The sequence below is a fragment of the Acinonyx jubatus genome, chromosome A3 (genome assembly GCF_027475565.1).
Source record: "Acinonyx jubatus isolate Ajub_Pintada_27869175 chromosome A3, VMU_Ajub_asm_v1.0, whole genome shotgun sequence".
Lineage (NCBI taxonomy): Eukaryota > Metazoa > Chordata > Mammalia > Carnivora > Felidae > Acinonyx > Acinonyx jubatus.
The window spans coordinates 68573528-68590614 of NC_069388.1; the positions used below are offsets into that span (position 1 = coordinate 68573528).

Here is a 17087-nt window from a genome sequence, read left to right on the forward strand (position 1 = left end):
TAATCTGTATTTGTCACTATTATTCTCTTTAATATGTAAGTCAATTATAGCAAGCTTTAAATAGAGCAGCATAATGAGAAAATCTCCTCATAATTGAAGAAAAAGGAGTGCAGAACTTCCTGCCAACACAAACTGTTAATTTTGTAAACACTTTATGTACTTTTTCTAATTTCTATGTTTTATTCAGACTGTAAGTTTGCACAAAATAATGTTTTTAATGAAATTTCCCCCCATTGAGTGCAATTTTCTTACTTTAAATGATGACTACATTTTGAATGTGAAACGTCTGTAAAATTCTCCTTGGCAAAAGACAAGATTGAAATCACTTCCATTTTCAGGAAATTGTGTGATCAGCATGGCAGATACAGCAATAGATATTTCCCTTCCTTTTAAACTTAGAGACCCAAATGCTTATTATTTGCATAGCTATAAAAACTGTCACTTTAGTTCACAATTCAATATTGTCATTTAATACAGAAGTATATTAGGCGTCAAAAAAGAAGAAAAATGGATGAGCAAGAAAAAACACACGTACACACACACACACACGACTTTTTTTTTTCCTAGCAGAAGTTAAAATTGCATTTCACTTAACTGACTAAAAATACAGAGCATAACCCCTCTCCTACACTAACACGAAGACCTGTTCTAGTATGCAAGCATATCCAAATGCTAAAATCCACACCACAGTGCAAGAAAAAAAAAAAAAAAAAAGAACATCCCATGGAAACCTACCATCAGAAGAAGACTGTATTCATCTTGCTGTGCACTGAAGTACAGTACATTCAATGCACTACATTGTGAATAGCAATAGTCTAACTTCAAGCTACATTGTCCTACATATTTTAAACCACACTTCGTTTGAAAGAACAGACTGGTTATTTCCAAGATGTCTCACTGAAAACTTATTATAGTTTGAGGAAAATGAGACTTGGTGCTTGGCAGGATAGCCAACGGCCTTTTGCTTTTCTGACTACTATTCAAATCTTACTTGGCCCAACTTGACAGTCATTCTTCCTGACAACCTTAACAGATTTCTGTAAATGGTATGATACCTACAGTTTTCTTCCACTTGGGATTCCGCTCTACAGCCAATGCAGGCACAAGGGACTTGAAAATACAATATTTTCACAACTATAAAAGTATTTTTCTTTGGCTTTCCAACTACTATGCAATGTGGATGACAGGACAGTTTTTTGTTTTTTGTTTTCTCAGATTTGGCAGCCACCAGGAAACTATTTAAAAGATAGATTACCAGGTCCTCCCTCCAGAGATTGGAATTAAGTGTGTCTGGGGTTTGGGCCAAGAAACCTGTGTTTTGAAAAAGCACCTCAAATTATTCTTATATCGGCTGCCCAGTTCAAGTACCCCTTCTGGACACCTTACAGTAGGGATTAAATTACCAGAAAACCAATAGGGTACAACTGAGAAAAGGAAAACCAATAGGGTACAACCGAGAAAGGTTCCTTTCTACCATTCCATGTTATGTGTACTATTTTAAGTATCAGTTCAGCAGAAGAAAGGAAGACAGCGTATTTACTTAAGCTGCATACAGAGTGCTACAGATACATGTTCATAAGAATTGGCCCTTTTAATGTCCCAAATGGTACCTATGGTCCTCTTCTCACTTGCTCTGCATGTGAACTTGATGAGTTCATGCGGTCATTGGGGGGAGAAAAGAGTAACACTATGTACAATGAGCAACAGGACACAAGAGCTCACTTTTCCACCTAGTAGGAAGTCACAGTCTCTAAGAATGCATTTTGTTAGGGGCATAATTATGCAGAATACAGCTGGTTGTTCTCAGTTTTCATTCTGAAGACAGAATGAAAGATAATAAGCTTCAACCATACAGGCTGACACTTACATTGCTGAGAAGTAATTTTTAGAACTACTGGAAAGAACAGTCTGGTGACAAAGTGCTTTTAGATTCAGCTATAGAAGAGGACGTTGAGGAGATGATCGCCTTACAAACTAGATAGCTTCTCACCTGGTTAGTACTATTTATGCACACCCCTCCTACCTGAAAAGCAAGAGGAGGACTGAGGAACCTGCTCAGGCTGTTTGCGGCCCTGTAAATTTATGAATAATTCTTTTACAACAACTTCAGAAAACAGATCTCTCTCTCAACCTGCACATAACTTCTTGTTTTTCTCATTCAGTGTATTCTATCACAGTAACTCTAAGAGGAAAGCTTTCCCATGAGAAAAGGTGAGATAAGGAGTAATCTATTCAGAGAAAAAAAATAAGATTTATTCTAGGTTTATAACTTTGAGCAAATCTAGTACCAATATATAATCAATGTTTCCCACAAATTTTATATCAAGACAAGTGTGCACAAAGAGAGGTATTTATTTTTAATTTTCTTATCTTAGGCAAGTGTCATAACTTAAAGAATATTTGTGATGCTTATATTATTTACTTTTGTGTTTTCATTCATTTAATTTTTCTTCTGATGGTGTTACCATTCTCTGGTCTTTCAGAGTGGTAATGTACAAGTTTCTCTTCTGCTTCAATATCACATTCCTGTGTAGGGATCCCTACAGCATGACTAGTTTAGATATTGAAGAGGTTTTGAGTAGTGAATAATTCTCAGAGAACCGACCCACCCCATTCTCACAATAATTGCCACATCCAGTGTACCGGACACAACCGGACACAAATGCCCTGTTATATTGTTATCAAGGGCCAGTCTTCTACAATTACTTTTAGATCAAGTTGGCAAAATCCTTGCACCAGTCTAAATGTTAACACTGAGTTTTACAGTACTGTTTTCTTTTTTTGTTGCATACATATTGAATGAAACGAATAATACTTTATTTGTGTGCTTTGTTGAGAGATGACTTTGATAAATTCGCTTCAGGGTGAGAGTTGAGCCTGTGTGTGTCTGAGTCAGTTTTAAGAAAGAGGAGGAAAGTGAACTTCATACTGCCAGTATCAATTCAGGAGTGAAGGAGGAACTTGGCTGAGGGGGGAGCACTCAGTGGAGAGGTCAGTGAAAAAACCTTTGGCAGTTGCACGACTGGGAAAATGTTTTGGTGAACAGCTATGGCTGGCAGTATTTTATATGGGTCGATTTCGGATGTGAAAAATACCCTTCCTTTCCTGTTCTAAAGGATGATCACTGGTGAATTCTATGTGGCTCACTGACGCTTTTGTGGGAGATTTTGTTTGGAGGGCTTACAGAGAAAAATGAAGAGGCAGTTAACATCTAGGTTTTAGAAGTATATACTCAGAGACTAACCTCTTTGAAAAAGGATACAGGAGGACATCAATTTCTCTGGAGAGTGGTTCATCATTTCCCATTGAGTCTACAATTCTTCAGGGTCTAGGTCAAGGCCTTTTTCTCCAGGAAGCCCTTTCTGATTATCCCCTCCTCAGTAATCTTCCTCCCTTTTGAATTCATACAATTCTTACCACCTGTGGCATTTAATTTAGCATGTAATTCTATTGCCTTTTGGAAAACTTAATACAAATAAATGAAAAATAGAATGGAATGCAGACCAAAGCCTAGGAACCTTATTATTCATTCAACCCAGCACTAGATGATGAGGGTTTACACCACCTGCTGTAACATGATGCAATCTGATGCAAGGATCTTTTTCTGTTATACTTTTACATGTGCTTCTGGGTGCTTTGGTTACAGAGCTAGGTATCAGCATTTTATTGATGGGTAAATGTTTTCTTTTCCTACCACATAAAATGAGCAGGGGAGAGGGGATCAGTGGTGGGGGGAAACTCAGCATGTTTTATCTACATAGAATTTATTTTCAGAATGCATCAAGACAAACTTTGGAGCCAAATGCTTCATTGTTTATGGTCAGATTTCAAAAGGCTGGTTGAAATAAGCTCTACATATTCATCAGCAGGCACTGCCAATAAAGACACAAATAAAGCAAATTAATAATTTTTTAAAACTGTCTTCAGAAAATTTCTATGTGGTTTTGATGAACAAAACTCTAACATAAGAAGCAGCACCATTGTCTCAGTGTTTGGGCACAATCATTCTCAAGGACATCTGTGCTGTCTCCTTTTCAAGCTTGGAAAGCTGCTATTGGAATTAAACCCAGACTCCTTTGTTGGGAAAAAAAATCTGAATTTTTAGATTTCCATTTAAGTGGAGAAACAGCTTTCTCCACTTAAATGCAAGATGCAATTTATTTTAGAGTGTTAAATTAATAGCAGTGATTGGCTTGGAAATAAAACAAATGTTTTGAATTAAAACACCACATATCTATCAAAAGGCTACTATAAAAAAAGTTGTTCTTTGCTAAGGCACACTGTACACTTGCAAATCATTTTATCATAATTCCAGTCATACTATGCAGACTTAACTTTAGCTCAAGCCATTTGACATATGAAAATTCTGAGTTTAAATCAGAAATCAAGATGGTTGAAATTAGGCTTATAAATATGATAGATATTTGCATTAAAAGCTTTCAATATAAAATTGTACCATTTTATCAAGAATAAAACCCATCTGGTAGTCTCAACGCAGCAATGATTTATTTAGTGGCCCAATAAGTGGCTATCAGTAGATATTCCATTTTTCTCAGATGTAAATATTGAGTGAAGTGTACTTCCTTCTTGATAGGAAGTCCAACTCAGAGATAAACTTTTGATGGACTCATTAATAGCCTGGCCTGTAAATCTTATCTCCACTCAGATCTTAAAGCAAATAGCATTATTCTTTCATTATGCAGAGGCCCTCACCATCCTGTTCTGATGCAGTACTTCAGCCTAATGGCCTAAGAATATTAAAACATGAAGAGAAGAAAGGAAATACATTTTTCTTTTTTCCTTTAACACTCACTTCACATGTGCAATTATTGGCTCTGAAGCCTTTGGTCTCTGCATACAGAATTCATCCATGCTGTCTCTTCCAAAAACACACCAGACCCCTTCACTCTCCAAACCACCATCGCCTTGGCAGGGGCTGGGGCTAATGTAGAGAAGCTAGATTTGGCAAGAGTGGAAAAGGAGAATTTCTAAGTGTCAGCTGAATGCCACAGAACGCTGCAACATCTTGTTCAGCTCAAGTAAGAATTCTTTCTAGGGGCAATGTGGAATACTGAAAACAAGAAAAAATCAGATGATTTTACAGAAAAACAAAATGATTATTCAGAGAAAAAGAAGAGTTGCAAGAAAAAAGAGGAAGTCTTTAACATTTTTTTTTCTTGAGTTGTGAAGGGAAGCGCCTAATAGAAATATACACAGATTGGTTTTTAGGTTCTTTTCTTTCTTTCTTTCTCTTTCTCTCTTTCCTTCCTTCCTTTCCTCTTTCCTTCCTTCCTTCCTTCCTTCCTTCCTTCCTTCCTTCCTTCCTTCCTTCCTTCCTCTTGTGTGTGTGTGTGTGAGATAAATGAACAATTTAGAGGGGTGCTGTGGGGAAGGTGTGGACAAAATGCTTGTCATTGATAATCAATGCTGGGCAAAAAAACAAATCATAAGATACACTCAGCTCTCCCTCTGAAGTAACTTGAACCAAGGAGAAACTCTTCAATAATTTCACATTTTTAATATTCAGAATGCTATTTCCTTATAGAAAATAAAAGTTTATGTTGTATCAGATACTTATTTACCAATTAAAGTTACAACTAAATATTGATGGATAAATATATATCCCCTTATAAACTGTGGACACTAATACAGCAGTCTTTTCCTTATTGGGATTCAGTTCAGCATGGGAAACTGTCCTTGTATTTTGTTTTTTCTAAAGCCCTTACTATATCACTGTGTGTGTGTGTGTGTGTGTGTGTGTGTGTATGTGTCTTTTTTTTTTTTTTTTGACAAAAAAAAAGATGGAAGAAGACCTAAGATTAGGACTTTCAAGCAGTCTACAATTATTTAGTGGTAATCAACAACATGAATACCACTGTACTAAGTTGATTTGATGATAAGAGGAAAACAAATAATGTCCCTGACATAACAAGATGTCAACATCAGGAAAAACAAAACCAAACTGCAAGGCAAGTCACTTATCTTTTTGGTTGTCTATTTGTTTGATTTTTGAGAACCCTATACTCACAACAGCAGCCTAATATTTTAATTCTTGTTATGGAAATCAGAGGCCAAATAGGATTTTAGAGAAGTGGAGATCAGAAAAAGACTTTGTGACTTAAGGTGTGGCCTGAAGAGGCCCCAAAAGGTGGGAGAATATTTTGTAGAAAAGATACTAAAGACCATTTCTGACCAAGAAAGCAGCACATGAAAAGGCTTAGACCTGGGATCTATGTGGGTATCTGGCCACTTGGGCAGGGGACATTAACCTGCCAAGGTGGGGAGGAGTCAGGAAGCACATGCAACAGAGTCAAGGTGAGGGAGCCTAGAAAGCCAGATAGAGGCATTTATATTGGATGCACAAATTATTCTTTCATTTCACCCTCACTGACCATTCCCTGAGTTCTTTCTCTGGGCCACATCTTGCATAAGAGCTGGAGCCCCAGAGTGAGACAGACAGGCGTGACCCAGGCCACATGGAATAGAGACTAAGACTAAAGGGCCAAACAAGGAATTCCATTCAAGTCAAGTGTTTGCAAATTCCACATGGAGAAGGAAGAGGAGGAAAACATTCTTTATCAAGAAGAATCTGATCTTTGATATCCCTCAATCTTATATGTGGTAAGATATTTTATAAAGGGGTTTATAATATAATAACAGCATGGGAGCTTCGATAATATTTTTTCTTCTAAGAACTCAAAGAAAGTATAATAAGCTAACTTCAAGAAGAATAATCAGGTTTTTCAGATGACCTTTCTAAAATGATTATCAAAAAGACTTCTAGTCTTTATAATGTCTAAGATAAATAATTACACCACTGCAGCAATTTCAGGTCTGGGCTGCTTCCTGAACGCTGCCTCAAATAAAGGTCTACAAAACACTTTCCAAATATGCTAATTAGCTGAGTGGGTTTGTGTGTGTTTCAAACTATATTGAGTTTTAGTGCCAATCTGCTTCAGAGTCAGCTGAGGGAATAAAAGCACAGCTTGATTCGAGGTTAGCAGAGTGAAGGACAAGAGCATTTTGTCCCCTTTCATACCCCATAGCTTCACTGTGTATCTGTGCACTACTCTCTAAAGATTAGGCTCTAAGTGGCCACACTTTTTGAGACTTTAACACAAAAGCTTCTGACATCTCTCCTAAAAATATCCGAAAACAATTTGATGTGTTCTTAAAGCTAAAGCATGGAACTACATTTTCCTTCTCCTAGCCTCCCAGCCTATTATGGTGATTTCCAAATGAATAGCATTGGGCTGATTGCTTATCAGGCTGGATAATGGCCTAATTTATTATAGAAACCCTAGTCAGACAGAAAAAAATGGCAAAATCCCGCTGATTTATCAAATCTTTTTGAGACATAGGGTCCATGTGCAATAAAAATCTGCTAGAACATGGTGAGCCTATGAGATGGGAGATTTTTGTCTCATTACCACCAGCATTTAAAAATAGGGCACCTCTTCAGGTTGAAATGTCAAGTCCGAGACTGCTGTGCGTAGATGGGTGTGCAGGACACCTAAATAAGTCTTAATAGTGTGCAAACATCAGATACTACACTTGATCTTAGCCAAAAGGCCGAGAAGTGATAGTGTGCAAACATCAGGATTAGTGTTTCTGGGGTCTCTGCTGTGCACAAGTGTCCACCTGTCTTACTCAACTTAAACATAAAAAGCCATTGGTCCTTTTGGGCACAAAAGGTAAGACATACAAAGGACCTCAGAATATTTTCCTTTCACTGGGTATTTGGATCCATGCATTCAATCATTCCTTATTAAGAAGTATTTATTAAACCTCCAGGTACTGTGCTAAGTGAACAAAATAGCAGTGAACAAAAACAAATGTCTCTGGCCAGGATGAAATTTTAAAAACCTGGGTGGGTCAAATAAAAACATGAACATCAACCTGATTTCAAGCTCCGTGAAGTAGGGGACTGTCATTAATATTTTCATTCTCCAGTAGAGTAGCAGAATGACATAAATAATAGAGACAATATATATGAAGAAAATAGAAGTTTTCACAAAAAGAACATAAGGATTAGTTTTAAAGCAGTAATAATAATTACTATCACTTATCAAAAGTACACTATCTGCCTAGCACTAATTGCTCAAAAAAATCTTTTGAAATGAAATGATAGGTGACACTCAGGAAAATCTCCTACATAGAATCTGCAGATCCTCTAATACTGGCAAGTAACAATATTCACTTCTCAGGGCAAAATGATGAGATTAACAGACTACCTATTGATCTTACTGAAGGCATGCCAAGACCTCTGGTCCTCTTCCAAATACCCACCTATGTCAAGGGAGGAGAATGTGCAGCATCTGAAAGACCTTTGAAAGTTGGTTTCTGATGAGTGCACTATGTTGAAAACACTGGTTTTCATTTTTTTAAGTTTTTTTTTCATGTTTGAGAGAGAGAGAGAGAGAGAGAGAGAGAGAGAGAGAAACAGAGCATGAGCGGGGAGGGGCAGAGAGAGAGGGAGACATAGAAGCTGAAATAGGCTCCAGGCTCTGAGCTGTCAGCACAGAGCCCGATGCAGGGCTTGAACTGAAACCGTGAGTTCATGACTTGACCCGAAGTTGGATGCTTAACCAACTGAACCACCCAAGCATCCCTGGTTTTCAAATTTTTAGTCAGACCAGAAGCACCTGGAGGGACTGTTATAACACAAATTCCAAGGCCATGGCTCTGTACTTTCTGATTCAGCAGTTCCTAGGTGGGGCCAGAAATTTACATTTCTAACAAGTTCACAGGTAGGTTGATCAAGCTGCTGGCTCTACTGACTTGCTTTGTCAACCACCTAATTGGGGAAAGCCTGTCTCTAAGCATGTATGCTTTCTAGTTCTTCTGAAGTGGGGTGGGTGAAGGGAGATGAACATGACGATTAGGGAAACTGGCCCTTTATTCTTCCAGAAAAATAAAAGAAAGAAAACTACAGATAAAATATTAAGGCCACTAATTTAATCTTTGAAAGAAAAATAAAAGGCGTGGAAAAATTATCCTCCACATCCTATCTCTTGCTTGCACTTACAGAACCTGGCTAAAAGCTGCAGGCAAAGCTGTCTGCGGCTCACCACCATCCCAGAGGGAGCAACTGTAGGTTAGGACTCAGGGACAGGTGGAACCACAGAAGACAGCTAGGAGCCCCACAAAGAATGTTCAGGTGTTATCTGCCAAAGTGATTATTAGGGGATATAGGGAAAGAAAGCCCTTTGACTGATCTTGGTTTCTCATTATCCTGCAATTTCTATTTCATTTCTAGAGAATAAAAGTATCGTCTTATCTAAAGATGAGAAGGACGGGGCACCTGGGTGGCTCAGTCGGTAAAGTGGCCGACTTCAGCTCAGGTCATGATCTTGTGGTCTGTGAGTTCGAGCCCCGTGTCGGGCTCTGTGCTGACAGCTCAGAGCCTGGAGCCTGTTTCAGATTCTGCGTCTCCCTCTCTCTCTGACCCTCCCCCATTCATGTTCTGTCTCTCTCTGTCTCAAAAATAAATAAATGTTAAAAAAAATAAAGATGATAAAGACACCCAAATTCTGAAACATCCTAAGATTAGTAGGTTTTTTCAATCACCTCAGTTTTACAAATTAGGAATCTGAAGCTCAGAGAGGTTATGCAGCACCACCATGGTCACAAAACAAGGAAGCAAAGAGTCTGGATTCGATCGAGATCTATGTAGCTCCAGAGACCATACATCTATCCATTGTACACTATGTAGCCTCAATTTTTTTTAACGTTATAAAACTCTTATCAGGTACATACTATGTGTCAGGTACTGATATTTATGTTAGCTCATTTAAAAAAATCCTGAGAAAGAGGTATCATATAATCCCAAGTTTATAGATTTTAAAAACTGAGGATTAAATAACTTGTCAGACTTTGCAGAACCAGTGGCAGAAAAAATAAACTCAGCATCTTTAGCTTTCTTCTTTCCTAATACCAGTCACCTTTCACCATTCCTTCAAATTGGTCTGTCTCTCGCTTCTTATTTCTAATTATGTTTCCATGAAATTAGGTCCTCAGAATCAAATTTAATATGTAAATGAAATATCTAAGAACATAAGATATCTACTGTTGAGTACCAATTATTATAGAAAGGTAAGAAGAATTCCACCACATTGAAACTGTGGCTAATGGCTGCATTAAGGATGATTTATATCTATATTAGAGTTTCAGTTAATGCGAAATAAAATGTATCCTTACCTTTTTTTCCACTTTCAAAATGAAATGAACCTGAATAAATTATTATGAATTGTATACTTTCCAATGACAGTTTTTTTTGCAGTTAAACTGATTGATTAAATGTTATCATCTGATGAAGAAAAAATTTTCTTGAGATAACTGACCAGGCAACGGAGTTAAAATTTTCTAAGAAAACCAAGTCATCCACTCTGACACAAGATGAATTGTTTTAAGCTAAAGGTCATTTTCTTGCAGTATACATGGCTATCATTACTGATGTGTAATGGGGGTTTTCAAGCTATGTATTCTTCCCTAACATCATTTAACAGCATGAGTAATATATTTATAGTTCCCATGTCTCGTTAAGGGCAAATGTAATGTCAGGACAGGTAGGGAAATGAATAACAGTGGTTAACAATGGAATGGTTAGAGTTAAAACAAACAAAACTGGGTCATTACTGGAATATAGGGAACTAGGAGAGAGGGCAATTCACATACTTCAGAGAATTCCAAACAGTTACAAATGCACTGGCTCTACAAACAAACAAAAAGAGCAAAACGAACAAACAAAACTACAATTCTTTCCTTCCTTAAAGTCCAACAGGATAAAGAAAGATCTCTATGGCACTATTACTAGTAATTGATAATGTAGTGCAAAGTACTGCCTTTTGTATAATACTTTTTTGCAAGCTATTTGTTTGCATCTGTCTTTGGAGGGTAACTGAAAGGAACCACCTTTAGAATGTTTTATTTCAGTCAGAAAATTCATTTATCTAGTATTCCAAGGAAGTCCACTCTGAGCTCTGAGTTTCAGAAGCATATTCACCTTTACTTCGGCATCTCTTCAGCATACTACCACAAACAGAAACAGAGTGATTACTTACCTAAACACATCCGTCCAGGGGGCCTCCTCCTGACTCCTCAGCAGTGTCTGGGTTCTGACTGGTCAAAGCACTGAGTCCTAGATGTTCACTGCCCCTATTAAGACCTGTACTTGGGAGTTCTTGAGACTCTGTTTTAAACACCTGCTTAGATGGCTCACTAAAATCAACAGGGGGGTTTTACTTTCTCACTGACATTGTGCAAATATTTGTTCACTGAGGGGAAATGGCTGAGAGGGACAGAGGGAGAGCTGTGAAGAAATTAAATGACCTTTAATGGATTAAAAACAAAAAGCCATTCTGCTCTCCAGGGTGCACATTTATTTAGCTAGATTTGCTTAAAAGTATTCTCAAGTTTCCAAATTCAGTAGCCCAGAATGACTTTGAATAGTTTTTTTTTTTTTCTGGTCTGTTGGTGAGATATGCCTTTGTATGATTATTTTAATGATGATTATCTATATGGTAATTGCAATGTAAAGCTAATATATAAGTATGGCAGAACATGTGAATGAAGTATACAAGTCAAATGTCTCCAGAGTATTTTGAAAAAGCACTTTGGCTACATTTTTAAGTCTAACTAAACACTCCTACAGACATAAGAGTTATTACTCTTTGGCAAGATTCATAAGAATGGGTAAAGTTAAAAAGAAGGACTTTCTGATAGACTTCTGACAGCAATTAATTTTACAAGGAACACATTTATATCCTAAATCCCCCCAAAACACTTTTTAACTACATAACAAGATGCACTTTTTAAAGACAAATACTTCCACTAAAATTTATAATGATCTGAACTGTAGAAGAAATACAATTAAATTGCTTCTTTACAATTCCTTTTTACAAGGTAATTTAATTGCATTTTCCCCAAACCATGAATAATTTTCAGTTATTGTCCAGGTTTAACAAGAATTACAGAAACAGAGTCTTAAAAGTTCTAGTTAAAAGGGCATTATCAGAGTTTATTGTTGAGGAATTACAATTGTTATAGACCAATGATAATATTTATGTTCTTTTTTCATACTTGGTTCTACAAATGCAAGCCAGAAATTAGGGAAGATTCATTGACAACATTTTACTTCCATTGTGGCAACAATTTTCCTTTCCTGGTGGTCGGCTGAGGAAACAGTGGTTTATCTCCTCCCCATTCCTCAGTATATACTTTTGCCCAAAGAATTCAAAATGTAGCCATAAAAGCAAGGGAAAGAACTAAAAAAGGAATTAAAAAACCCTTTATCATCTTTGATAAAAAAAATACTTCCTAAATACCGATTCGGGAAACCCATTTCTAAGGCAAAAGGATGTAGTCCAAACATGTAAAATAACTTAATATTCAACAATGTAGAAATTCCTTCATAGTCAGAGTCCAGTCTTCTTTAGGCTCACACAAAACTATATCACATCACCTTTCCGTTTTAAATTGACAAGATATTATACTTTTCCTAGTGACATGTGATAAACTTCTTGCTATGGAAGAACTCTTCAAGTTTAATAATAAAAATCAATAGTCTCAAAGAATTTAGATGACCCATCAGTCCTTTCTTTTGGGAAAACAAAAATTAATTTATTCTAATGATCTTCTTTGAGGTTAAAGGGCTGAAGTGATGAAGAACTATTAGGCAATATCTTCGGGATGACAGAATTACTATGGTTACCACCATAACCACCACCACAACCACCATGATTATTTTCATTTTCTCTTTTTTAAATTTTGCTAAAAACAGTTTGGGAGAAAATGCTATCAGTTAAGGTATACTGATTTAAAAGCAAACCAGAAAAGAAAATCAGCTAATCAAATAAATATTAATGTAAATTACTTTGAGGAGAGAGGAAGGTTAATTCCACATATAAGAACTAATATTCAAGTTAAAAATTCAAGTTAAATCCACTTTTAAAGGACTCTGACATAGCACTCTGACCAGTTTTGGAAGTTTAATTAGTGATGTAATTACATCTACAACTACTGATGACACAGACTAGAAATTCTATATTAATGAATTATAATAAAATATACTTTAATTAGTTAATTTATCTAATTAAAAGGTACTTATGTCACTAGAGTCTGAATTCCATAAGTTCAGGAACAATGCATTATACCCCTCATGTCCACGAAAACCCAAACATTCTTAGCCCTTTTAGGAACTCAACATGTGTGAATTGATTTGAAATTTCTACTTAATTGACAACATAAAGTGTTAAAGCTGAAGGAAACATTTTAATAAATTAATTAAATACATTATTCATTAGTTTAATAAACAATTCTGAGCACCCACTCTGGGCTAGATACTATGATAAGTTTTGGGAATTCAAAAGTGAGTAAGACATTTAAAAGTTCTTTGGCTTTTAAAATAATTTCCAAAAACTGATTGTAATTTCTATGTAATTCTAGGTACTTAAAATGATACTGTGATTGGATCTTTAAATATTATAAAAATTTTACTCAGAGGGGTGCCTGGGTGCCTCAGTATGGTAAGCATCCGACTTCTGATTTTGGCTGAGGTCATGATCTCATGGTTTGTGGGTTGGAGCTCCACAATGGGCTCCACGCTGACAGTGCAGAGCCTGCTTGGGATTCTCTCTCCCTCCCTCTCTCTCTGTCCCTCCTCCACTCATATGCCCTCTCTCAAAATAAACAAACTTAAAGTTTAAAAAAAATTACTGATGCATCCAATAACATTTTCAGGGAAATTACTCAGGGAAATATGTGCTGGCATATCAAATCTGTGTGAAGTTTGGGGATACATAATATAGAAGAAATGAATAGTCATTACTCTCTAAATTCCCAAATTTCCTAGTATAGTAAATATTCATTTACAGTGGATCCAAGTAACCTTAAGCTTTGTCTTTTAAACTCCACCTACCCAAGCTCCACCTACTCAGCTTTGACTTCCCCATTCTACCACAACTTCCATACTGAATAGAGTTCATTCAGCCACTGAATCTCATTTTGTAGATAAACATTCACATGGGTTTCTTATTTAGTCCTAATTACTGCTCTGCATTTACAATTTACTATGCTTTTGCATACATCTCTCAGTGTAGGCTTTTCTTGTCTCTGTCTCCAAAAGTCAACTTCCTATTAGCATACTTTGGGCCATGTAACCCGTCTTCTGGCCTAGCATCCTCTTTTCCCCTTCTCTCCCATAATTGGAATCCCACTTGGATACTGAAGATGTTTTCTCCTTTCTCTGAGCTTCAAGGAGAAGCTCTCCACCAGTCCTCCATTTCACTCATCACATCTTACACAGGACCATTTGTAATCTGTATCTGTATACTTCACTTAGTCACCAATGATGTAGATCATCCCTAGAAGTTAGTACACTGATGTGGATAAAGTCAATTTATTTTGTTGAATGATGTGTTAATGGTAACTTGGGGGCAGGGTATAATTTTAAAGTGTATTCTGAACGTACACACATTGTAAATATAGTGTTAGTCATATTTTATTGAAAAATTTTAACTCTTCAAAATTAAACATTTATTAGCAGTATGTAGGATAAATGCCTAGTAATTAGAAAGGTCTATTCATTAGGGCTTTCATTTTCTAATTATTCTGAAACATATCCAGAAATATACTGAAATTATCTCAGGTATATATGCTTGGTTTAATTCTAAACAGGAGTGTTCTCCTTTTTCTGACCTAATTTTTATATGTTATCAATTCATCATTTAAGATGAGTTGATCTTGTAAGTTTGAAATTTTGCAAAACAGGAAGTTTTTTTAAAGTCCCAAACTGTCTTATTTATTTATAATTTGACTTCCTTTTAACTTAATTTCGATATGCAGGCTTTAAAATGGTCTTACATGGTCCAGAATTACACAAAGTTCTAAAATACAGCAGTATCCTTTTAAGCAGGACTTTATAAATATGAATAATAAATTATGCTGAATAAATGAAATTATCATTAATTCAGTTTGTGAGAAATATGTAGGTATATGTCACATTGTTAGATATGGGTGTGCCTAAGGACATCTCTGATATAATTCTAATTTCATATTTATTTAAATTGTCTTTATCTTTTCCATAAAGGACTTGGAGAAAGGAAAACATTTTTAACATGTACAGAGTCTTTAAAAACATATGGGGGAGTTTTAAAATTCTCAGGAGGGATGGTGCAAAATCATTTCCAAGTACAAGGATTTCCTCAGTTTGAACAGAGATGTCACACTCAATTCCTTTATTCACCCATTAATCCAAATATATTAAACACTCATTACATTCCACACATAAGGAATTATACTATTGTTAAAAAGCTCTTTGTATATAATGTTCTAGTTCAGTAAGGAACTCCACTTTTATTTCTAATAGGCCTACAGCATGCTTATGTTTTTTTTTTAATAAAAGAAACTCATTTGCAGTGTAGAGAATTTTAAAATTTTAGAAAAAGTGTTAAAAAAAATCTCATAACCACTACTCAGAGATACCTACCCTTAACTTTTTCACACATTTCCTAACTTTTCCTCTGATGTGTTTATGTGTCACATAAATGGGTTATTCTTCTCTGTGACATTTTTATATTTCTTCTCTACAAGGAGTCTTTTATTCAAGGAATAGTCTCTACTTCATAGAATGCTTTCCACTAAGTGGGAGAGATAGAGATGAGGCCAGAAGATTAGCTAAAATAAAATGAGACTGTATGCAGTATAATGCACATATACAGAAAGATCCGTCCATCAGTCTGGTGAAGCAAACACAAATGCTTGAGCTGAAGGTTGAGGAGTGTGCCAAGAGACTTCTGATGGGGATAGGGGATAAGAAAGAAAGTTGTTGGACTGGATACCTGGGATCTAATGGATACGTTAGAGTTGCTACAGAACTACCAGTAGAATGGTAGAGTACTTCTGGAGCCTAAGGGACAAAGCAGAGGGTGTTACAGCTATGTCTTGCTAAGTAGCTAAATCTTTTGTCTAGGCTGGTGCACAAGGAAAAAAATTACAGTTAATAAGAAAGAAAATATAACACTCTCATTGCTGATACCCTTAAAAATCCCCCTCTTTATCCACTCCAATGCCCAATATGAGTCCCTTCCAACCTCTACTTTAAGTCCCCAATGCCATAGGGCTAGAGAATATACTATCAGAAGCTTTAAAGACTTTGGAGGTGACCAATGTTTTATCTACAGTGAAACCTTGATAACGTTAAGATCTAGTGCTAGATGCTCAGTATAATCAAGGTCTTCATGATGATAATAATAATAATAACAGTAATATCATCTAACTCTTAAGGTTGTTATAAGGGTCAAATATGGTAACGTTTGTTAAGTGCTAAGAATGGTGCTTGGCACATAATAACACTATATACATTGTTGTTAAAGTCAATATCCCCAAAGCATCAGGGGGAAAATGTTAAATAAATATAAACATACAAGCAAACAACAACAACATAGGAACTAAAATTCCTGCTATAGAACACAATCCATGTGTTTTGAGGTAACTGCCAATTCATTACACAGTTATTTCTAAATGACTTCAAATCATAAGACGTATCAATCTAATACTATTTATATGGATGAATTAAAAAGGTAAAGCATCCAAGTTGATTATAATTGAACTCATTTCAGGTCTGATAATTTTGGCAGTTTTAGAGTAGGAAAATACAGAGGTTCGGAGTCATTTATGAAATGGAGGGGTCTGTGCTTTGAATTGCCATAGCCTCATTTTAAAGAACTTGTAGAAATGCTCAGAAATATTTGCATTCTAGAATATCTTTGGCATTATATAAAAGATGCTTAATAAACTGCAAAAGATTGAGTAATTTTTCAAAACACCCAGACTGCAGCTGTTAGGTCATTCTTATTCCAGATATTCTATATTGTACATGGAAGAAAAACCCCACAAGTATTTTTCTGTATTTATAGCCAAAGGCTGGTCACTGGAAATTTATGACACTCTGCAAAAAACAATGCTGACCTTGCAAATGCCTCCAAGAAGAGAGTAGATTCAGAATCCATTGAATGAAATCAACTTGACTCCAGCCTACCCCACCGGTTTGTGACCTAATTTTTAAAAAATTCCTTAATTCAATATAT

The 17087-nt window shown here is 36.1% G+C and overlaps 1 protein-coding gene and 1 pseudogene across 22 annotated transcripts in view; both read right to left on the minus strand.

Moving 5' to 3' along the window:
- Window positions 1-17087, minus strand: part of NRXN1 (neurexin 1) — a 1120881-nt gene that overhangs the window by 935236 nt on the left and 168558 nt on the right. The gene's annotated exons all lie outside the window — the stretch shown is intronic.
- On the minus strand, window positions 7496-7584 carry LOC113603309 (uncharacterized; annotated as a pseudogene).